Raw genomic sequence first — 25,141 nt, 5'->3', positions numbered from 1 at the left:
TTTTTGCAGTGTCAAATTTGTTCTTTACTGTATTCAACAGAATATATTTTAACTTTAACACAGTTAATATATTTTAATATATTTTTTATATTTTAATTTTCTACTATGTTTCTGGTTTTTTGGCCAATTTGTACATTCTATTAAATTGTTTGATTCTTTTCTCATTTAGATCAGTTCTCATTTTTTTCTGAGTTTTTATTTATCGATTTATTTTTCAATCTCTTCTTTGCTTAGGTTTTTGTTGAATCACTATGTCTTATGGCGAACTCGAAGCAGGCAGTTTTACAGAAAGAACTTTACTGTCAAATATCGGAATGCCTTTTCACTTATCTCTTGCTGCAGATTCCACTTCTACTTCCACCCTTATCCTACAATTCTCTTGGTATTCTTGCCCTCAAGGTTTTTCCATCTCACAAGCTGAGATGGATCTATGCTTAATGTTGGAATGTAGCCAAGACTCAGAATTGTCCTGAATTTCTTCATGATCCATTTATGTTGTAGCATAATCTACATTTTAGAGGCAGCTATCGTGATGACTAGGAGTACAGATCTTAGCATCAGACAGATCTGGATTTGGATAAGGCCATATGACGTATTAGTTGCATGACTTTGGCTGATGTAATTAACTTCTTTAAGTTTCTGTTTCATTATTTGTAAAAGAACCTCCTCATAATATGGGTATTATGAGGATTAAATCATTTGAGAACTAAGTAAGATAATGCATTTAATGTGTATAGCAGAATGCCTAACATAAACTATCTACAAATTATTATTATATTGTTATTATATTAATTATTATTACATTAAGCTTAAGGATAGGGTGATGTACAAAATCTTTAGTCTAATAACTGGTGACATCTATTTAATAATTGTCTGAGAACAGGAGACCCTCTTTTTATTGGATCATAGGTAGAAAATCCAGGAGACTGTGGTAGAGAGTTTTGAAGATTATTTGTATTTTTTTTAATAGGCTGTGGAATACAGCTGACAACTTTCCATCTTGCCTTGACCATAATTGCACTGTTTGGACTCTGTACTGAAATGAAGTAAGATATCATTTCTGATACCATTGCCTACTTCTCTGAATGAGGTAAAAGGGAGTGAATGATGAAGAGGCACAGGGGAAACTGAGATCACTTTTCTTTAATAAATTACCAATGCCTAGGATAGACTGGTATGGGATAGGTACTTAAGAAAATGTCTCCTGAAAGACTGGCCAACAGACTGTTTTGTAAGTGGAGAGGTACTTCCCAGTATGCAACACTCCAAAGGCTTCTGCTGCTTCAACCTACAAATGCATTTTTGAGGGAAGCACTTGTAAGTCTCTTCTCTTCCCTCAGCTTGGTGGATCCCTGGAGTGGTTGTTAGATGATAAAGAACAAGGCACAGGTATTGGAGAACATAACCACCATGGCAACTCTCTCCACTTCCTGCATCAAAAGAGATACAACTAAGAAAAATATTTTTGCAGAGGTAGACTTCTCTCTTATTAAGTAGTTCCCATTTCTCAAAAGGTTATTGGTGAATTGATTTTTTGGCTAAGTTCGTTTTCCTAGTCAGAGGTGAAACCTTCACCAACTATGACTTTTAACCTCAGTGGAGGTTTTAGATTTCTTTAATCCTGGTCAGTATTCATTCCCTACAACCCATCTTTTCAAAAGTTTGAGCACAGGCTGCTTTGAACATCATTTCTTAACTATTCTCACCAATATGTATTTTAATTAGTAGAAACTTTTCCTGGATTCCAGCATATTGTTAATTTTTGTCCTTAATTTCCTATTGTAATGTGTTATCATTTTTATGTTTTTATGACTGTGGAGTTGCTAGATAAAATTCAATACCTACTAACCTTTGAATTACAGATAAACAACCAATAAATGTTTTTAGTATAAATATGTGTAGCAAATTATGGCTCATACTTATACTAAAAAATTTGTTTTTTTATCTGACATTCAAAGTTAAGTAGATGTTCTGTATTGCTTTTTGCTAAATCTGGCAACCGTACATTGTGTTTTAAAGAGAATCCATAAAGAAAGTTTTGGTGCTCTCATTTGGCAGTCTTTTTTTCTGTTTTAGCATTAGTTTCTACCCAAATTTTCTGATCAAACATGTTCATGGTGCTGTACAGTTTCTATTATAGCTCTAGCTCTAATTTTTGAAGCAGTGCTCAAATAGAAATAGATAGTTCCTCCCCCTATCCAGTGACACCATGGCCAGAACAATAGCAAAGATGGGTGGGTACTTGCCAGAGGTAATTTCTGTGGTACAGAGATGGAGAAAGGGTAAAATTTAACATAATTTTCATTCAAACGTTATTGGACAAACATATTTTTAATGACTCTGTATTATTTTTTTCTTATTGTTGCTTTTCATGCAACTTCTGTCTGCATGTTGATAGCCTTTGCCTAGAATATTTTAGTCAAAAGAGGTATGACTGTTGCAAAAGAGATGGCTTTTAATTTTTACTCAGTAATTGCAGACAAAGGCTTTGTTATTTGAGGAAAAGTCAGTAACTGCTATTTAGACGTTCATCTTTTTATTACAGGCATATTTTTAAATATGTGACTATATGCATTCTTAACTTGTGACAATTTGATTTCTCATAATTTTCATTTATAGTTTTAAGGTTATTATATTTGTTATTAATTGTGGCATTTGCAGACAGGAAATAGTTGTGGGCAATTAAACTTAAATTAAGCAGTCTGCTCCATGATATACTCTTGGCAAGGTTGCTTTTTGCTTCTGCCTTCAATTTGGCTTTCGCTGTGTCTCTTCTGCGAATAATTCTCCTCCCAACAGTGCCAGCAGGCCTCACTGTGGATTCCCCATGATTCAGTAAGTGAGGAAGAAGCAGGTGAAGGAATACAGCTGAGAAAATCAGGATAAAGAAAGAGGTTGGAACAAAAGAGCATGTTCTATAACTAATTCCATAAGACTGATTTTCTAGTGCCTTGTAAATGGTCCCTTGAAGTCAGTTCCAACAGAAGATTTTTAAAAATGTTTTAAACGATGTCTATGTCATACTAAAGGCATAATCTCCTAAGCAAAAGTGTTCTTCATTACACAGTTCTTTGAGAGGCTTCATCATAAAAAACAAATTCTGTTTTAGAAATAAGTCATACTCTACCTCCAGGTATTGATTCACAATGCACATGGTGTATAAACCTCTGAGAAATTCCATTTGAAACAAAAGGAAACTTGCCTGTTATTCAATTTCCCTCCCCCTCAAAACATTCAGTTTCATGGGATATCTGTTTTGTTGTAAAATATTGTCTTCGGAGCACTTTTTAAAAGGGGAAGATCATATAGTTGTTTATCTGAGTTTTGATTTGTGTGTTTTTAAAGTCATTGCAATAGAGTCACATATTGCAGTAAATGTGTTAAAATGGCTCATGAAAGGAAATGACACCTATGATGCATATATCTAAGTAAAACTATGGGACTGGGATGGGAAGACACTAATTTGTGAAATGAGGATTTAGCTCAACTCTGTGTGCCTTTGAGTTTGGCCACCTTTCACGACAACATTTGATGGTTTTGATCATGTGATCCCATGATAGAGTAAGGAATCAAGGACAAAAAAGAAAATGACATGGAAATAAGAATATCTTTATGCAAACTAACAGCAACTCTTCCAATCATGGAAAAGACTGGTGAAATGCTATTAGCTTCGTAAATAGGCACAATTGTTCTCAATCTAGTTATTTTACTTTTAGGCATTAATTATAAGAAAGTGTATTAGGTATGAAGAAACTAATTTTTGCACAAAAGTTTCCTTGTATAATTCTTTTACAGTAATGAAATCTTGAAATAACTTTGGTTTCCAGCAAAGAGAGATAAGAGATATAGGCAAACTATGATAATCCACAATATGGAGTATTAATCTACTGTAAAAAATGTTTTTATGAAAATATCTTAGTAATATGAAAAAATAATTATTCTAAAGTATTAGCATAACGGGTTTAAATTTTACTCATTTGGTATATTATTAATAATTTAATTATGGGGTGAATAAATGCTGAGAATTAGTAAAAAGTTATAGTATAACTGAATTATAGATTTGAGATCATTTACTTTTCATCCTAAAAATTATGTATTTCCAAATTTTGTTCAGTGATCATTTATAAACGTTACAAAAATATGAACGTAATAGCTATGAAAAGCATGTTTCTAAGGTACAGCAGCATGGCAAGTGAAGCTCCTAGCATTGAAGATGTAACAGGGTGGGAATTTCATAAGTTTTCTGCTTTAAAAGAATTAGTAAAATTATTTTTAAAAAGTTCACCTCTAATGTCTAAAATCTGATGAACATCACAAAGAATATCAGTGAGAAAAATTAAATAGCCAAATCAATCTTCATTTATTCATCGATCAGATATTTATTGAGCTTCATACCTACTAAGTGTCCTTGGTGAGGAGATTATTTCTAGCCTGAAGAATCACACAGTCTAACTGGGGTTTGGGATGCAGCAGACAGGTAAACAATTATATAATTTGATAAACTCAGGAGAGAGATACAGAGAATGTTTTAGGAACCAATGGACTGAGCATCTAACACAAACTTAGGAGTCAGGAGAGATTTCCTTGAGGAGCCAATACCTGAGTTGTGTCTTAAATGATAAATTCAACGTAGACAGGACAAGAATAAAAAGATATTCCTGGCTGAGAACACCACATTGGGAAAGCCTCAAGTTCAAGGGTGCCCACAAGTCAGTCATTTTGGCTTGAGTAATGTACAGAGGCACAAAAGGAGTGGTGAGGGAGAGCCCAGTGTTTTTCTTAAAAATGCACTAGATGGTTCTGTTAATGAATATTTACATACTAAACCTTTCTCATGGGAATTATGACTGTCACAGCCATGCTCAGCCCTGGTTCTGAAGAGTGAGGATTTGGCAAATAACTACCACAAGCATTTAAACTCTGCTCCATCTCTGTGGATTCACATACCATTTCACAAGCAGGCACTTAGGTACATGAATGGCTCCTCAATCAGTGCATCATACAGGACTGAATGAATATTTTTAATATAATCTTTCCCAGGTGCTATGAGATAATTAAAAGAGATAACTGGGCCTGGGACTAATACATCTTCTTATTCAGGAGAGAAATACTGTGTGTCAGCACATTCTATCAGACAATGTAAGGTAGTGAAAGGAAGAAGTCCTTGTTGGAATTAGACCTGAGTTTACATTCCAGCTCCGCCAATTAAGATACTGACTTCCAGGAAGTTACCTTTATTTTCTTGCTGAAAAGGATATGCAGCAAGGGTTAAGTGACAAAAATATCTAAATTGCTTTCACACAGAAGGCACTCATCTAAAGGTTGTTATTCTTGTTAATGATTAAACCCAGTGCTATTAACTCAGGTTTTCTTAGCCAAGCCAAGCATCACCTGTGGAGACTCTCAACTAGATGATTAAGTTCATACTAAGAAGTATCTGCTCTTGAATAGTACAAAGAATGTCTAGATCTTACAAAGGCATGCATAATTGTCAAAGTTATTCATTCTTTGTGTTTCTACAAAATGGAAGATTCTGTGTTAGTTATTGGGGCTATAGAAGATACTATATGAATCCTCATAAGATTTCCATACAAAAAAGTTGAACCAATTATTACAGTCAAATTTGATATGTGTTATAATTGGGAGTATATAGGGAACATACAGAAAATGGATCTAACAAAGCCAAGGTGATCAGAGAAAACCTAGAGGAACTGAAGTTTATATAGATTCTTGAAAGCGGAGTGTGGATTAGGAGAAGTAGGTGTGAACAGGGATGTGTGCGAGCTGTGAGATGAAGGGCATCAGGTGGACAAGTGGTGAGTGTGACTCTCGAGGAAGAGAAGTTGAGTGAGGCCAGAGCTCTGATAATCTGAGGAGGAGAATGGACAGAGAGGGTGATGTGTTTGCAAAGGCAGATGAAAACTGGAGAGCCTGGTAAGCCAGGTAAAGGAGTTTGGTTTTATCTTAAGAGCAATGAGAAGTTAGTGAAGGATTTGCAGCAGCGAGCGACAGAATCCATTTTACATTTTAGAAATATCATCGCTATAGTTTGAAGAATACATATGAGAAAAACAAGAATGGAAGGAGGGAAGCCAGTTAAAGATGCATTACACTAATCTAAACAAGATTTTTCTATTTGAACATCTTAGTATACTTCCCTTTATGCCTAACTGTCACACAGTTTTCGCCTATGTAGAAGTGAACACAGTGTATAGAAAACTCAAAGGACTACAGGTTTCTTAAAAACAAAATCACTTTTTATAGGACAATCTGGGCTTTTTCTTTTAACTGGGAAAAATAGTAGCAGCTTTACTTTTTTTGATGAGTAAAAATCCAGTGTAAAACAGATTTTTGGTATTAAAGTTGTGGGACCAACTCAGGAGAGCTGACATTTTATATTCTTACATTCCTTTTATGGTGAGAAGATGGAGATATCATTCCATCTTCAGGATGAACTTGAAAAGAAGCATAATGATTATGTTAAAATTTCGAACATATGTAAAATTCCTAACATACGTAGATAGTATTTCAAAGACACATCAGTGTCTTGCAGAAATTTCAAATGTAGTATGCCTTTATCTCTAGGGTCTTGTCATATCCAGGTCTTTCCAGTAACTGAGTACTTCATTCCTGAATATGACTGATAATTTTGGTGCATTAAGCAGTGGTATAGTATTTTTATTCTTTTGGATTGGGCACCGAAAAGACAGCTTAATATTTTTATTATGGTGGATATCTTCTTTAATAGACCACAATTTGTTTTAGAAGTCATCATGGTTATAGAAGCCCCTACTTAGCACAAAGGATTTGTCAAATTCAGATTTGAGGACTGGGGAGTCTGTAGAGAATATTTGAGTTGAAGGGTACCACAATCTCTGCAACATGTTACTTTGTTAGAATGCCAAAAAACAAAACAAAACAAAACAAATCTTCTGGTAGTAGAGCCATTCCTTTCAGTTAATTCATTGTGATTTTTGAACGTCTCTGTTAACATGTAAATATGTCTCCTGAGAGGAGTAACCAACCCATTGGGTTCTTCTCAGCCACAAATACTACCAGGAATTAATGATCCGATTGCTAAATGCACTGTCAGTGAGGGTCTGGAAGATGTAAGAAGCTGAGAACGATCTGTTTTGGGAAAACAGGTTGGGATCATAACATAATCATTCTGTCCTACTGTTGTTAGACGTCTTGTGTCCTTAGCACCCAGAGTGCCTAGCACAAAATAACCCCATAGTCTCTTGTCCTCAATTCCCAAATCCGAAAACCTGTGGAAACAGAACATTTTTTAGTAACTGATTTGTAATAAAGCTTGTCCTGAAGTGAGGTGAGACTATTTATAGTTGTCTTTATCCCACTAGGTGTAAATGTTTTGATTGCTGCAGAAATATTAATGTGCTTGATTATGGGGTGCTGCCCCAGAACCTGCTGGAGGTGTTACATAACATCTGTTAAAGGTAAATCAAAAATCTAAAAACTTCTGAAATACATCTGGCCCTCAGGATTTTAAGTAAGAGACTGCAAATCTTAAAAAGTATCACGTTTTCAATACTTCCCACGAGTCAGGCAGAGCGCTGTGTACTTACGCGCAGCACCTTGTTAAAGCATGCCTGAGAGGCAGCTGTTGCTTAGTGGAAGGAACAGGGAATTGAAAGTCAAACTACCTGTGCGGGAATTCCAGCTTTATCACATAACCATCTGTGTGCCTCTGGGTATGGTCCTTTTCCTCCCTTTACCTCCGTTTTCTCATCTGAAAATAAATCTGATAATATTTTCCTAATAGACTCGTAATGGAGATTAAATGATTTAAGAGATGCAGAGCACCAAGAACTAAATCTTCACATAATTATTATTATTAATCATTTTGATAAAACTATGATACTGGCACAATGATCTCCATTTTATAGATGGAGAAATTGAGATCTGATGAGGTTATACAACTTGCCCATGTTCACATAGCTGGAAAGTCATTGAGAAGTATTTGAATCCTTATCTGTGAGGTCACCAAATCTGCATTTTTAACCATTGCACTCTGTTGCTTCTCTGCGAAAGGAGAAGCTTTAATTAATTAAATGGCTTCAAATGGTTCAGAGAATGAGAGGCCTTTGGGAAAGGTCAGGTGGTAGCATTTTAGTGGGGAGCCCTTAGCAGCCATGAAAGGTAGGATCCATGGACTTAGTGGGAGCAGGAAGGAATCGAAGGCTGAGATAAAAGTATTAAATATAATTGTTGCTACTCTATAATGTGGTTTAAGATTGTTTATATCTACATTGCTGTAGATATGCAGTTATGTCCTGTGTAGACAGAGACTAGAAAAAGGATGATTTAAGCACTGAAAAAACTGAAAAAATAATATTGTTAAGAAAAATAGTGTTGTAGGGAAGCAGTTTACTTTGTGATCAGAGTTAATTATTCTTAAATAATGATGAGGAATTATTAAAATTCAATGAAGTCTTCAATTCTTGTACCTGGGATCATAACTCAGTTGCATTTTAAATGAATTGACCTTTGAGTTTTGTCTTCCACTTTCATGGGAATCCTAGAAACTAATCCTTTAAGTTCCTTACTTTACTCAGCCTCCTTATCTTTAGTTTTTGAAGACTGTTCCCTAAAGCTCTTTTTTTTCAAGTATTTATTTTGAAGTATTATACTTCAACATGTTAGAAAAAGAACAGAAAATATAAGAACAATTCTATAATTTTGTGTGAATAAATCAGAGAATTGTGAAGAAATTGATGTTTTTAGAAAGGCATGAATTATCAGAAAGCACTATGGAAGACATTGAAAATTACCAAAAATTACACCAAGCTTTGAAGCCGCTGAGTTTTATAGTGAGTTCTTTTAACCTTTTATGTTTTTAATTTTTTTTAAAGGCCTACAGCACCTGGTATTCCTAGATGGTCTCCCTTCCAAGTACTAACCAGGCTCGATCCTGCTTAGCTTCCAAGATCAGTACATCTAGTGGAATAAAACATCTTGAGTTTAAATCTTTTTTCTCATTAATTGGAATTGATATCCAATCATATGAAAAATTTTTAAGGTTTTGTAAGTTTCTTCTTGATCTCTAATTTAAGGAACATTTTCAAAAATATCTGTCAGAGTCACTTCTATATTTTAACAAAAATGATAAAATATGAGATTGATAAAAATGACAAGTGATCTTTTTCCAAAGTGCAATTGATTTTCATGTTTTGAAAATTATTTACTCTCTAAATGTTTATAGACAAATAAAATACTGTATCATTTCCTGCAGAAAGCTTAATTTTTATTAGTGCTCTGATTCAACCTTAGAATCGAATTGTTTAATTATGTAGTAGTATTTACATCAAGTATTCTTGGAAGACGTGGGTGAAACTTTTTCGAATCATGGGATTTAATTCTTATTCCTTCATTATTTTCTTTCTTTTAGTGTACATATTTCTGTTTTTCATACCTAAAATTGAAGTGAAATTTTCTTCTTTTTTTTTTTTTTCTATAGAGATGAAACATTCAAGCCCAAAGATAGAATAGTCATGCACTGGGTGTCTATTTCCTGATCTATTAGCCCATTGATCTCACAACTTTGCTATACCTGATATTTTTTCTCTGTCTAAATAAGATGTGCTGAAATGCTTACATCATTATGAAATGGCTGTCTTAACTCTGAGTTACTTGCTCCACACTTGCACTTTGGATCCTTTGATATCAAAGGCAGAAATATCTTCTTTATGCTAAGCTGTGTTCTAAATGCTTTCATATATATTATCTCACTTTATTTCAGTGCAGTTCTGTGACCCTTTTTTTTTTTTTTTAAGGTGGGATGCTTTCCTTATTGTTATTGTTTTGTTTGATTAAATTCCCGCTTGGGAGTTACAAGGCTCTGAATAGTTCCATGTATACAAAGTTGTTAAACTGGAAAGCCAGTTTTCAAACTTGAGGTTTTTGACTCCAAATCTAGGATACTCTTTACAATGAAGTTTTGAAAAGAATTTTAACAGTCAACAAGAAACAATTTTAAGAAATAAACATTCTACCTTGCATTCACCAGCAGTGACCCTGCCAAAAGAATCGATGTTGGTTACGCTAAGAGCTTCAAGATAGTTTTGCCATCCCTATCAATTAGTTTTCTAGATGATTTCTCTTTGAAAAGGTCTAATTTCTAGTGAGAGCCAATAGACCGATGCATCTAGAACTGTATCACTAAGCATAGATGGAGATTGTGGTGAAAGTGGAAGTCTTTTGACTACTTTAATATTTAATGTCTGGTCTACATGTATTCCTGGGAATAAGATATGTTATGAAAGTTGAGAGGATTAACAATTATTCTCATTGAGTACTTCACATTCAAGAAGAAATTAGCATCAATGGCAGGCCTAGTCGCTGAGTTCTGAAACAAGGGATTTAATCTGTCTCGATATCACCTTTAGTGTGTTAATATACAAGACAAAAAACATTGTTTACCTCCATTCCTCACTTTCCTTCTTCATAAGAGAATCTCAGTTTTTTTCAAGTAGCCATCATTCTCTGTATACAGCTATGTGTCTCAGATAATGCTGACCCCCATCCAGACATAGTGCTGGGCTTGACAGGTTCAAGAACAATCCCATTTCTCTTGTCAGTGAATTTTTCAATAAAACAGTGACATTTTAGGTCAAGTCTCCAAGGGCATTTTTGGAGAAAACATTCTTTTTCCAAACAGTGCACTTCAAGATGAGAACTTAATTTTCCTTCTTTGACTTTATATTTTGATGTGATGACTGAAACTTGTTTGATGAAGGATGAAATGAATGCAAAGGATATTAGATCAGAACATGTGAATGAACCTGGCCACGTAATGACCTTGCTGAGCTGATGAGATAACCAACCTTGAAGCTTCTCCTTCCTCTGGTTTTCATAAAATTTAAGATGAATTTCTCTATATTTTAAGCAAGTTTAACTTATTGAGGATTTCAGCTGAAAACATCTTACTTTGTATAATTTACAAATTTCCTTCCAATTCAACAATTCTTAAAAAATGTGTGATACATATAATTGCATTATATAAATATATAATAGTTATTGAGATTCTACAGTAAGCTTATAGAATTATAGGCATATTTCCTGGACCATCTGTCTATTCATGAAATAGCATTTCCTCTTCCCAGTGTTTCTTTGTTGTCCTTTTTTTCCAGGAAGTAGGAAATACATTAGATTTTACTAAATTAGATTACCTAATATAAGTTTATTAAATCTTCCCTTTAATTCTCACTTCATTCCATAGTAGCTTTTCTTGGAAAATAGTTCTTTTTTTATGTTTTTCATGTCAAAACTTGATTCTAATATTAATAAGGCTTAAAATTATTTTAAAAAGATTTCACCTACAATTTTATTACCCTATATTATAGCTCAGTTTCATTCTCTCCAAATTTTTATGTTGAAGCCCTAACCCCCTGTACCTCAGAAAGTGACTATTGGAGATAGGACCTTTAAAGACATAATTAAGTTAAAATGGGGTTGTTAGGTTGGGCCTTCATCCACTGTGACTGGTGTCCCTATAAGAAGAGGAGATTAAGACACAGACAACACAGGATGACCATGTGAACACATAGGGAGAAGGCAGGCATCACAAGCTAAGGAGTGAGGCTTCAGGAAAAACCAACTATGCTGACACAATTAGCTTGGACTTTAAGCTTCCAGCATTGCGAGGCAATAGCTTCTGTTAAGTCACTCAGTCTGTGCTATATTTTTATGACAGCCCTAGCAAACTAATATACTCTAAAACAATTGCTTTCATTGCTGCCATATCGTAATGGTATAACATCGAAGCACACTGTATAACAATTTGGAGCATTTTTTACTTAACTTTCATAACACTTTCTTAATACAATCTTCCTTTCTACAATTTTTAATGAGATACAATATTCTATCAATATGATTTTTTTACTATTATAAATTAAATTATTGAGATTATTGAGATAGTAGTGATAAGGACATATTTAAAAATGCAAATATTCTTTCCTTTTGAACTTTTTGTTGGACAAACTCTTAGGATGATTTGGATTTGGTTTTAGAGGTCACAAACATTTTAATGGCCTTTAACAGAATTGCTAAATTAGTCTCCAAAGAGATTCTAAAAATTTAAAATATCATTTGAAATGAATCATTCTGTTTCTGAAGTTGAGATGATAGTGATTCATTGTTAACTAAACCAGGGGAAAGACACAGTCTGATCAGATCAATAGATCACTCTTTAGTGAGAAGGATAGGTTTATAGAAATTAAGGCAAGAATGGCAATAAGGAGTTAGGAGGATCCACAAGTGATTTATGGGGCTTATGATGATTATTTCAATTAAGGCAATGCAACTAAATATGAAAAAGGGACTTAGATTTAAGATGTATTTAGCACATAATCTTAACACGATGTCTAAGTGATTATGTAGAGGGTGAAAGAGAGAGAGTTACTTGACACCCAGGTTTTGGTCTGAGTGTCAGGTGTCATTAATTGAGATTGAGATCATAATAGACAGATGGTAAGTACAGTTTAGGCATGTTGAATTTGAGATGTTTGTGCGACATTCAGATGCATGTGTCCATAAAGCATTTAAATATATGCCTGAAGCTCAGATGAGAGGAAGGACTGGCGTGGATTAGATGGCCTAAGACAAGCATGGAGAATAATAAGACTAGTACATCAAGTGTATAACTCTATGAGACAATAAAATGTGGAGAGTGGGCAGAGGGGGAGTCACAAAGTTGCCTGAGGTAAAGTGGCCATGGAGGTAAGATATGGTCATAGAAGAAATATCAAACTATTGGAGTAAAACATTTCTAAGGAATCCAAACAAAGGCCAGCATAACGTGTACAGCCTAGAAGTGCAGTAATATGAGGCCTGAAAAGTATCTAGTCAATTTGTCAACATGGTGATTATTGATAACTTTTAAATGAACAATTTCTATAAGGGAAGATTCCATATTCCAGTGAGCTGAAGTGTCAGTGGGATGAAAGGAAATTGGAAAGTCTAGTATAAAATATTGTTTCAAGGAAATTGCCTAAGAAAGGAAAGTGGAAGATAGGGTTCTAGTAAGAAGTTGCAGATTCAGAGAATTGTGGATTTTTGGTTTCAAGGGAGGATATTATTTGAGTTTGGATATAACTTGAATGTATTCAAAGCCAGGAGAGAGCAAGAAACTAAAAAAAAAAAAAGTGTTTGAAATGGGTCAAGGAAAAGGCAGAAAATGAAATGATTCAGATTAGGCTCTCAATTAATATTTCCTTAAATGAATGAGTGAATATAGGTGAAAGTGTTAATGAATAGCATAAGAATCATACTTCCTCTGAGAATAAAGATAATCGGGTAGTATTAGATTTAAATGTTAGATAAAATTTTAAATGGGCCAGAGATGAGCCATTTCATGTCTGAGGCCTTGGTTTTTATAATGAAGTAGGAGGTGAGAAGTCGAATAGGATATTTGAGAGGATATTAAAAGCTTGTAACATAAAATTACTGAGAAAAAGAGAACTTATCAGGAAGAAAGATTGCTACATGATTATTAAAACATTGTTAGGGCTTAGAGGGTTTTCTCAATGAAGAGAGATGAGTGTGAACAGGAGTGGAGAGGAAGAATGGAGCAAATCTCTTGATTCTTATCTTTCTCACCAAGATGACAACTAATGGACAGCGCCATGGGATATGGTATATTGTATTCTTTTTCTTCAGTATATAGAGCTATTACCAATTTCTTTTTAAGAGGGCATTTTAATTGGAAGCTATAAAGAGTGTAAATCAGCTTATCTTTTCTATAGTGGTAAAATATATATAATATAAAATTTACCATTTTAATAATATTTAAGTATACAGTTTTATCTATTAAATATAATCGCATTGTTGTGTAACTATCACTACCATCTATCTCTAGAATATTTTCATCTTTCCCAACTGAAACTCTATACCCATGAAACACTAACATCTCATTCCCTTCTTGCTCTAGCCCTTAACCACCATTAAACTTTTTTTCTCTATGACTTTAGCTACTCTAAGAATCTCATGTTAAGAGGAATAATACAATATTTGTTTTTTTTGTGTGATAGCTTATTTCACTCAGCGTAAAATTCATGTTTAGCATATGTCAAAGTTGCCTTCCCTTTTTAGCCTGAATAATATTCATTATATGTATGTACTGCATTTTGTTTGTTCATTCATCTATTGATAGGCACTTGGGTTGCTTCCATATTTGGCTTTTGTGAATAATGCTGTTATAAACATGGGTGTATAAATATCTGTTCAAATCCTTGCTTTTGATTCTTTTGGATTTATATCCAAAAGTGGAATCCCTGAATTATATGGTGATTCTGTGTTTAATTTTTTGAGTATTCATCATACCTTTTTCACAGCAGGTGCATAATTCTACATTCCCACCAGCAAAGCACAAGGTTCCCAATTTTTCTACATTCTTTCCAACACTTACTTTTTTAAACAACTATTTTAAATGAGTGTGAAGTGATGTCTTGTAGTTCTGATCTGCACTTCTCTAATGACTAGTAATGGTGAACATCTTTTCATGTGATTATTGGTCATTTATATTTCTTCGGAGGAATGTCTTTGAGTTCTTTATGGAATTTTTTTTTTTTTTTTGGTTAGGTTGTTTGTTTTTTTTTTTGATGACTTATAGAAGTTCTTCATATATTCTGATGTCATTCCCATGTCAGGTATATGACTGAAAATATTTTCCTTCCTTCTGTGGGGTGCCTTTTCACTCTGTTGAGTTTCTTTTGATGCACAAAAGTTTTTAATTTTGATGAAGTCCAACTTATCTATTTTTTCCTGTGCTTTTGGTGTCATATCCAAAAAATCATTGACATGTTCAACATCATGAAGCTTTCCCCCTATGTTTTTTTCTTAAAGATAAATGATCACAAGATTTACTTTTGAAATCTTACGAATAAGAAAATGTAGTGCCTAAAATTAAACTGGTGGAGTTTACATTTTGTTGGGAGAGTAAACAGTAAGTAAATGAATGATTAAATATATTGTATATTACATAGTGTTGAAAGTATAGAGAAAAATACTTGATAAGAGGTGAGGGTTGCAGTGTCATAGCCATCAGGAAAAAGCTTCATTGGAAAGGTAATATTTAAGCGGAGGCTTGAAGGAAGTAAGGTAGCAAGCTGTGCAAAAAAATAGAGGAAAGTGTTTTCAGGTAGAAACAAGAACAAGTGCAAAGGTTTCATGCTGGGAGTGTGCCCGGTGCACTTCAGGAACATCAGGGAGGCCATTTGGCTGGTACAGGGTGAGAAAGGAGGAGTAGTAAATAAAGTCAGAGATGTGCAGAACATGTGATGTTGTAGGGCCTGTAGGCCAATCATTGTAAGGCCTTTGACTTTAACTCTGGGTCAGATAGAAGCCATTGAAACATTTTGAGCAGAAGAATAACATTACCTGGCTTCTGTTTTAAAATGGTCACTGTGGTCGCTTTGTTGAAATACATTGTAAGGATGAGAACAAGGGCTGAATCAAGGTTAGGTGGCTATTGTAAGAATACTTGCAATCTTGCTGTTTTCCTGGTGATTCAAGAGATGGTGGCTTTCACCAGGGATGAGGTTATAGAAATGAGTTACATATCAAACTACCTTTTCAGTCCCATTCCACCTTGGATGAGAGGAAGGGCTGGCATAGTGATAGTGCTTAGGACAAGCATGTAGAATAATGATAGTAATATCAGGTAATGGAACCCTAGGAAATAGCGAAATGTACAGGTACCTGCCATTCCAGGTATACAGTACTTCAGTTAAGATAGACATTCTAATCTTTGTATATTCTCCTGTACTTTTTGGTCTTTGGCTGAGAATTTACTTATTTTTTTCCTACATGTCAAAATTCTATTAATGATTTAAAATTTGTCTCAGATACCACTGCCTTCATAAATAAGTTTGTAAAATTTATTAAGTAAAAACACAGGAGGTCCAATCAAATTTGAATTTCAGATAAACAATGAATAATTATTTAGGATAAGTATGTCCCATATATGGCATGGGATAGATGTGCTCTTTTTTTTTTAAATTGTTTATTGAAATTCAAATTCAACTGGGAGTTTTCGAATTTTATCTGGCAACCTTCTTCATAAACTGCTTTTGAACACTTAAACTAGATGTCATTTCACTCAGGATAGGCTATGTTATGCCACAGTAAAATGAAATACCAAAGTTTTAGAGACTTTAAATGCAAAGTTTTATTTCCTGTTCATATAACATGGACTTTGTGGGGTAGCAGAGAAGTCCTATTAATTGTAGCTCTTCTGTTTCAAAGCCAGTTTCTTAGATGCCAGAGGGGAAGAAAGAGAGCTGTGCAGAGTCTTACATTAGCAATTAAATGCTCTGGCCTGGAATTAACAAACATCTCTGCTCTTACAATTCACTGGCCAGAAATAGTCCCTTGAGCCCATCAACCAAATAAGAAACGGACATTCAATTTTTCTGTGTCCTGGGGAAGACTGAAACTATGTAGAATATACCACCAATGATGTAATCCCTAGATACAATTTCCCAGAGATGAAATCTCTTTATTGAGCCCCATAGGGATTTATAATTCCCTAATGATATTTATCTTATTTTAACTTACAGTTTAACCATTTTTTAACTTATTTAATCTTTTGGGATAAGAGATTATTTGAGAGAGGCAGACCCTAGAATTATATTGACAGAACTTCTATAAGTCATCAACCTTTAGTACATGTATGTTGAATTGATCTTTCATTTTGTGCTCGAGGCGAGTGCCTCATTCATCTCACTCTAGGCCCAGCCTTGTGTGAAGGTGTAATTTCATTTTAGGGTTCTGGCTGAGATGTCCAGTGCTGTGGTCTTCACTGGCCTTCAGGTACACAGGCTCTCCTCTGCTTCTCACTTGCCTGGTTGTCCTCTCTTGCTGTTTTCCTGGTAGTTCTAGATGGCAGGCAGGAAGAAGTTTCCTCTGCACCTGAATACTACAGCCTCTCTGTTTTTTTTGCACTTCTTTATTCCAGCTATCTCCAGCTTGGAGGAATTAATCTGATATTCATTTCTTTTTTCCAACCTTTTTCTTCTCTGCTATCTTTTCAACCAGGTCAAATACATAGACATTCACACAGATCAGCAATGTGTACACAACCACAGTTAATTCAATAGAACCAATAGGGAAATATGTTGACAACTCAAATGAGAGAATTCTTTTTGAATCCTTTTATAATAAATAACCAAATATTAGTGGGTTTCTGCCAGGAATAAACTTTATTTTCCAACAACTGAGAAGACATATACCAATAAATATCAAGAACAGGAGAATGGAAGAACTTTGAGGGATTCAAACTCCAAGTGAAGGCTTGATTTAAATGACCACTTTTATATCTGAGTGAACCAGAGCCAACATGTGTACTATATCAAGGAAAATTCATTGTGTCTCAATAGGAGACGTTTTCAGACTACATAATAGTACTGCAAAATTGCCATCTCTCCTCTGGTGAGAATGAGGCAAGAGAAGATAGTTTTTTTCTGCTCTCTCTCTCATATTGACTCAAGAATCCATGTGTCATAGATAGCATCAAGAGTGATTAAGATAGTCATCTAATTATTATATTCAAGAACATTAGAAAAATTAGTTTTATGTATCAGCACCCATTTTATGACAATTTAGCCATGTATGTAATAATATTTGAGAGTTCTAATGAAGTTTAATTAATGATCTAGAATATTCATTTGCTATCATTTTGATATCCTGATTAAATTAAGAAACCAGGTTGGAAAAATATTACAGCTATGAGAAAAATAGTATTTAACCTAAATTTGATGAAAATCTATAATAAAAAATTACTCTCTTTAAAATGACCTTTTTGTTGGGAAATATTAAGTACATACTAAAGGTTAAAAATGAAACTCAAGAGATGAGGAAATGAAAATACCCTGAAACCAATTGTATTGGTTAAGAGTCCTTCTGAATGATTTTTTTTACCTTGATGCTCAGTGAAGAAAAAGTACAAATGAAATTTAGTTGGTTAAGAAAATTACGTACATATCTTTTGATTTCATAAATTTTAAAAGAGAGAATTTTTATCTTGTATCCTAAATGACATTATTTTATCACTAGTAATGGAACATAATTGAAGTTCTTGCTATAAATTTTGAATAAGTTAAGCTATTTCATTGATGATTATTAATTCAACTATTTTTCAGAGTTGCAGTTTGTATCTATTTTGTGATAGTCGATGATTCATCTATTTATTAAAAAATATTTTTGTTCAGTGCTCACCATGTGCCAGGCACTGTGCCAGTTGCTAGGAAAGAGATTTACCTGGGAAAAACTATCAAGGCCTCAGACAAAGGCAGGCTCAACTAGCTTTATTATTGAAAGATATTTTTAATTACTATAATTTATTTATTATTGCATTTGTCTCTGGGTTTCAGAAAGAGAGACTATATGTAGTAAATTAATTGTCTAGGGGAGAGATAACTTTGACAAAAAATGTTTCCTCTTTTTTTTTTTGGCACCTATCTCAAGGGAACATTGATGATTAAAAATATCATGTATCTGACATTTTACAAAGGGAAGTCTTTCTGTTAGTCTGACTATTTGGGTTATATTTGTGAGCAAATCTTTACAAATAGTCATAGCTATAGCCTAAACCAAGTAAGAAAATCTTTAATTGAAAATTGTGTTAACTTTGTTTCCAGAATATTGAACAGATTTTAATATTTACTTTGGCTATATTAAATATACTTGAACAGATTCCATTTTCTAGATAATCATAGGCTGATATGCTATTTACAACACCTACTGATTACAAAATTATTTGGGAATAAGTTTGATGAGGGAATGAATTATTTTATATATGAGCAATTATCTTCCTTCTGCCAATATGGTCTTAGTCAGAAACAGAAAATACAGTTGTCAAAATAAAAGAAAACCAAAAGATTATATTTATCATTTGTGATTCTGAAAACAATTGTGTTTTGTTCAATTTTCGCCTAATTTTATTTTTTCTAATACATTTATATGAAACTTACTGGTCTATGGAAACCATGCAATTGATAATTATATGGCATAGCAATTACACCAACTCTGGGTTTACTGCCAGGCATCACCACTTTTCAATTTCTTTATGATGTTGAGCAATCACCTTCTCTAATTCTCTATATGGTGATACATGTTAGCTTTTATTTTGCTTTAGTAAAGGAATAATGCCTGGCAAATAGACAAGTGCTTAATAAATAATCCATTATGCTTATATTCTTACAGAATATATTTACTGTGTACACCAACTAGACTGACATATAGTAAATATTCAAAACTGAGATTTAAAAATCTTAGTCTATGGCCACGCTACCATGAACAAGCCCGATCCCATCTGATCTCGGAAACTAAGCAGGGTTGGGCCTGGTTAGTACTTGGATGGGAGACCACCTAGGAAGATCAGGTGCTGTAGGTATAAAAAGTAGAAAAGTAAGGGATCGTAAACTGACAAGGTCCTTCCAATCTGTGAGGTCAACCAAAAATTGCCTCGCCTAAAAATAAAAAATAATAGATTTTTTTCTTCCAATGCTTGATTGCTTTGCCCAACACGGCCATGCCTTTCAGTTTTTCGCAAATCATTTTTTATAAAAAAATAAGCTGCATTCATTTTTGTCAGAGCAAATGATGAACAGCAAGAAAAGATTAGATTTTTGGAAGGGTAATTCCAAATTACTTGAATATGGATCTCATTTTGGTCTTTAGCAGTCTCATATTATACATTTTTTAGCAAAGAGTTATCATTCTAATATGGAAGATAAATGCAGAGATTAAAGTAAAATTAGAAATGATAATTGAGGATTTAACATAACTTTTTTATGCATTATAGATTAAAGGCCATCAGGGAGTCAGAAAATCTGAGATACTGTCATATATACAACCATGATTAAATTCTATTATAAAATAGGAGATATATGTAAAAAGAGGATTTAAAAAATGAAAATAATAAAAAATTTATTTGGTGGAATGAATGATTTAATAACTCAATCTTTCTTAGCTGTACTTTTGAAAAAATATAAGAGCCAAAAGCATAAAGCTGTTTAAATACATACAATGCATCAGTTACAACTCAGTTCAGTGGAAGAAAGACCACTCTGCTAAGGTGACTCTAGTTACAAACCTTTATTATTTATTTTAAAATTCATGCATTTTTACATATGTTAACCTCAAGGTTATTTTCTCTGTGCAGTTTTCTCATTCTGTCATTCTAGCATTTACCTATGATTTTCTTTTAATGCATTATATTTATGAATAACTCTTACCTTGTAATCATTATATCTAAAGAGAAAAATGTAACCCATAAGGAAATTTTATTTTATATTTTTGAGAAAAATGCAGGATTATTTTTAATCCAGCAATTTACTTTTTGTGGTATTTACTAAATAGATTTTAATTTACAAGTGAAGAAATTAAATAAGTATTCCATGCTTTTGTGAAATAGAAACAAAAGGAAAAAATAAAAATAAGAATACAGTAAAAATTCACCTAGAACCATATGCCTGCTGATAACCACCATTACTATTTGAATGTTTATTGTTTTGTATTTTTCATATGTTCACACATCTTTACCACACTTATACGGAAGTGCACATACTAGTTTTGTATTTTACAAAAATCAAATCATAATATAATACAGTTTTATTTCTCCTTTTTCTTAATAATATACACACACTTGTATATTTCATATGCTTGATTATATATCTACATGGTAATTTTAATGGCAACATAATATTTCATAGAAAACTGCATCATTTATTTAACCAATTCCCACTTTTGAACATTTAGAATATTTACAAAAGGCAGTACAAGTATGTAGTGGTTATGGGCATGGTCTCTAGATCTAACCTTCCTTGGTTCGAACGTCAGTTCTGCCACTAATTGATGAGTGACTTTGGGAAAGTTTCTTACTCACTCTGTGGTTCAGTTTCCTAACAGGTCAAACAGAATGACAATAGTAATTATCTCAGGGTTTTTGTGAGAATTTAATGGTTTAATGATAAAAAGTATATTTGTAAAATTAAGATTCATTTTGGGCTGGAAAAGCAGAGTGAAGTGTCATACACTCTCTCATTGCTGATAACAACAAAATCCTGCTAGGAGATGTCTGAAACAAAGGTTCTACAGGGTCTCATGCTTAGAAATTTAAATCCAGAGATGTTTTATTGCACAGAAAATGCAAAGTATTCTTGATCTATTGCAATATCTTATTGGATTAGCCCCTTAAACTATCTGCCTAACCCTGAAAAGTATGAATTTGCTCTGGGGAGAAAAATTCTCAACTTCGTATGTATATATATATAATATATATAATATATATTTTTAATACACAGTATTTAATATATAAATGAAAACTTAAAAAACAAGTGAAGAGACCAAAAATTCAAGAGAAAAAAAGACAATGGAAGTAGACACACAGATAATCCAAATGGTAAGGTAAGCAGATAATTTTTAAAAAATGGATAATTTCATATAGACATTCAAACTATCAGAGAGACTCAAATGGATATTCTACTAATGCTAAAATCGAGAACTCATTAGGTTGGACTAACAATAGGCCAGAGACATCAGAACACAGGTTTAGTGAAATCAAAAGGCAGATCAACAAACAACAAACTGAAACACAGAGGAGAAAAAAAACAAATAAGAAAAAAAACTTAAGAGATATTTGGGGCATAACCAAATGGTGTAAATCTTGGGAAACTAGAGTGAGGGAAATGAATGAATGAAGAGAACAATATGTAAAGTGATAGTGGCTTAGAATTTTCCAAAATTGATAAAATTCAAGTTCGAGAAGTTCAGAGAACTTGAAGTGGAAAGATGAAACACACCTAGGCACATAATATTCAAATTGCTGATGATTACAGATAAAAAGAAGTTCTTAAAAGCACCCAGGGAAAAGAGACATTGCCTTGAATGGAGTAACAGAATTGTTCACATTTTAACAGACTATGGAAGACAGAAGACAAATAACACCTTTAGAGTATGATGGAAAACAAAAACCTGCTTACTTAGAATTCTATATTCAGTGAAACTATCCTTCAAAAATTCAAGAAAGCAAATATCTTTATAGATTTAAAAAAAGCTGAGCATATTCAGCATACCAGCATACCAGCAATGCAAACGATACTAAAGGAAGTTCTTTATACTGAAGAAAAATATTTCAGAAAGTAAGCACTGAACTGCAGGAAAGCATGAAGAGACCTGGAAGTGGGTAAATATAAAAGAACATTGCCTGAAGCCACAATGATAAATATGCATTGTAGGGTTTCTAACTTGTGTAAAAGTAAAACAGGACCATAATACCACAAAGGACAGGAGGTGGGAAATGGTGCCATACAGTTTAAGGTTCTCGAATTATTTGGGAAGAGGTAAAAATAATAATTTAAGGTATATGAGGCATATTATAAACTTGAGGGTTTACCATTAAGTCGTACCAAAATGCATAACTAAAACATAAATAACTGTAAACAGAATAATTTTTAAAAAACCTGATTAATCCAAAAGAGGGCAGGAAAGAAGAATTAAGGAACAAAGAAGTAGTGGGAAAAAGAGGAAGAAAATGGCAAGATGGTAGACCTAAAACAAAATATCTCAGACATGTTATTTGAATATATTGCAGTTAAAAGACAAATCTTGTTTAATTAAATTAAAAAAAATAAAGAAACAAGGCTCAACTATTTGCCAGGCACTGTTCTGTGTACTTGTATAGTATCTAAGAAGCCATTACTTCACCCGAGATCATAAAGATTTACTCCTATGTTTTCTTTTAGACTTTTAATATTTAATTCTTTCATTTAGATCTAGTATCTATTTGGAGTTAATTTTGTGTATGATCCAAGTTAAAGGACTAAATTTCTCTTTTGCATGTGCAAATCCCAGCACTACTTGTTGAAAGAACAATTATTTCTCTAATTGAATAGTTTTAACACTCTTATCAAAATCAATATATATATGTTCTTGTGCTAATATGATACTGTCTTGATTATTATAGTATCGTGCCAAGTTATGTAGTTCAGAAGCGAGTCCTCCAACTTTTTTTTTTCTCAAAATTGTTTTGGCTTTCCTAAGTCACTTGAATTTTCAGATGAATTTTAGTATCAGCTTGTCAATGCCCGTAAAAAAGGCTACTAGTATTTTGATAGGGATTTTGTTAGTCTGTAAACTGATCGAGAACTATTGTCATCTTAGTAATATTAAGTCTTCCAGTCCTGAACCTGGGTTATCTTTCCATAAATTCAGAGATTTCTATTTCTTTTAAAAATATTTGTAATTATCAATGTACCAATCTTGCACTTCTTTTACTAAATTTATTCCTAAGTGTTTTTAATGCTATTTTAAATGATATTGTTTCCTTAATTTTATTTTGGCTTATTAATTGCTAGAGTACAGAAATATAGTTAATTTGCCATATTTATCTTGCATCCCGTAAATTTGTTAAAATTGTTTACGAGTTATAACTTATTTTTTGGTGGTTTTCTTGTCATCATGATCATGACATCTGCAAAGAGAAATAGTCTTCCTTTCCAATTTCGATGGCTATAATTTCTTTTTCTTGAATAATTTCTCTGGTTAGAATTTCCAGTACAATGTTGGCTACAAGTGGCAAGAGTGGACATTCTTCTTGTTCCTGGTGTTAGACTTTGTTCCTGATCTTAGGCTCTGCCGTTAAGTATGAAGCTAGCTGTTTTTTTTTTCTTCTTTTCTTTCTTTCCTTTCTTTCTTTTTCTTTCTTTCTTTCTTTCTTTCTTTCTTTTCTCTTCTCTTCTCTTCTCTTCTCTTCTCTTCTCTTCTCTTCTCTTCTCTTCTCTTCTCTTCTCTTCTCTTCTCTTCTCTTCTCTTCTCTTCTCTTCTCTTCTCTTCTCTTCTCTTCTCTTCTCTTCTCTTCTCTTCTCTTCTCTTCTCTTCTCTTCTCTTCTCTTCTCTTCTCTTCTCTTCTCTTCTCTTCTCTTCTCTTCTCTTCTCTTCTCTTCTCTTCTCTTCTCTTCTCTTCTCTTCTCTTCTCTTCTCTTCTCTTCTCTTCTCTTCTCTTCTCTTCTCTTCTCTTCTCTTCTCTTCTCTTCTCTTCTCTTCTCTTCTCTTCTCTTCTCTTCTCTTTTCTTTTCTTTTCTTTTCTTTTCTTTCTTTTCTTTCTTTTTACATGCCCTTTATCAGGATGAGGAAGTTCCCTTCTATTCCTAGATTTTTTGAGTGTATTTTTTTGTCATAAGAATTTTGAATTTTGCCAAATGACTTTTTCTACATTAGTTAAGATGACCATGTAGTTTTTGTCTTATATTTAATTATTATAATATATTACATTGACTAATCTAGCCTTGTATTGCTAAGATAAATCCTTTTTATATTTTGTTCAACTTAGGTTACTATTTTGTTTAGGATTTTTTTTTTGTAACATCTAAATTCATATGGGATACTGTTCTGTAGTTTATTTTGTAATGACTTTTCCTGGTTTTGGTATCAAGGTAATAATGGTTTCACAGAATTAATTGAAAAGTATTTCCTCCTCTTCTATTTTTTGGAATAGTTTGTGAAGGATTGCTATTCTTTAAATTTTTGGTGGAATTCACTAGTGGAAATATGTAGACTGGGTTTTCTTTAGGCAGGGAGAGTTTTAAAAATTACTAATAAAAAATCTCTTTACTTGTTGTAGGTCTATTAAGATTTTCTCTTTAGGCTACTGATAACATACAGGAAAAGAGTCATTAAAAGGTAGTTATTCTAAACACATCTTATCAGATACAAAGAAAATAATATAGATCTCCTTCCTTCAGTTTCTCTTAGGTTTTTTCGTAAATGGGTCTCATGCATTTGTGAGACATTACTAGGGAAATGTATAAGATCACTATCTTGACCTCACCAAGTTAGAAACACTAAGAAATGAAATAAGAATTTAAATATGTGTAGCAGCCATGGCTTGGCCTAAGAACAATGGGTATAACTGCAGTAGGTTGGTGGATCCCTTCGTGATGAAGTTTGGGAAACACATAATTGAAAAATTGACTAATTTTTTTAAAATGGGCTTTCAAAATATTAATGAATATCTGGCAAATATTAATTCTATTTTGAATAATTCATGCAGATGAAGGTACTTTTATTTCAACCATTTTTGATCTATGAATAATACATAGAAAACTCCAGGTGCCATACTATT

At 33.1% G+C, this 25,141-nt stretch overlaps 1 protein-coding gene and 1 pseudogene across 4 annotated transcripts in view; both read left to right on the top strand.

Annotated features, from left to right (window-relative positions):
- Positions 1-25,141, top strand: part of KCNC2 (potassium voltage-gated channel subfamily C member 2) — a 172,896-nt gene that overhangs the window by 20,137 nt on the left and 127,618 nt on the right. The window lies entirely within an intron of this gene.
- Positions 19,293-19,411, top strand: LOC112472514 (annotated as a pseudogene).

This window comes from Pteropus alecto, unplaced genomic scaffold, assembly GCF_000325575.1.
Source record: "Pteropus alecto unplaced genomic scaffold, ASM32557v1 scaffold76, whole genome shotgun sequence".
Classification (NCBI taxonomy): domain Eukaryota; kingdom Metazoa; phylum Chordata; class Mammalia; order Chiroptera; family Pteropodidae; genus Pteropus; species Pteropus alecto.
The sequence above is the reverse complement of the archived record's forward strand: the minus strand, read 5'-3'. Positions and strand labels throughout refer to the sequence as shown.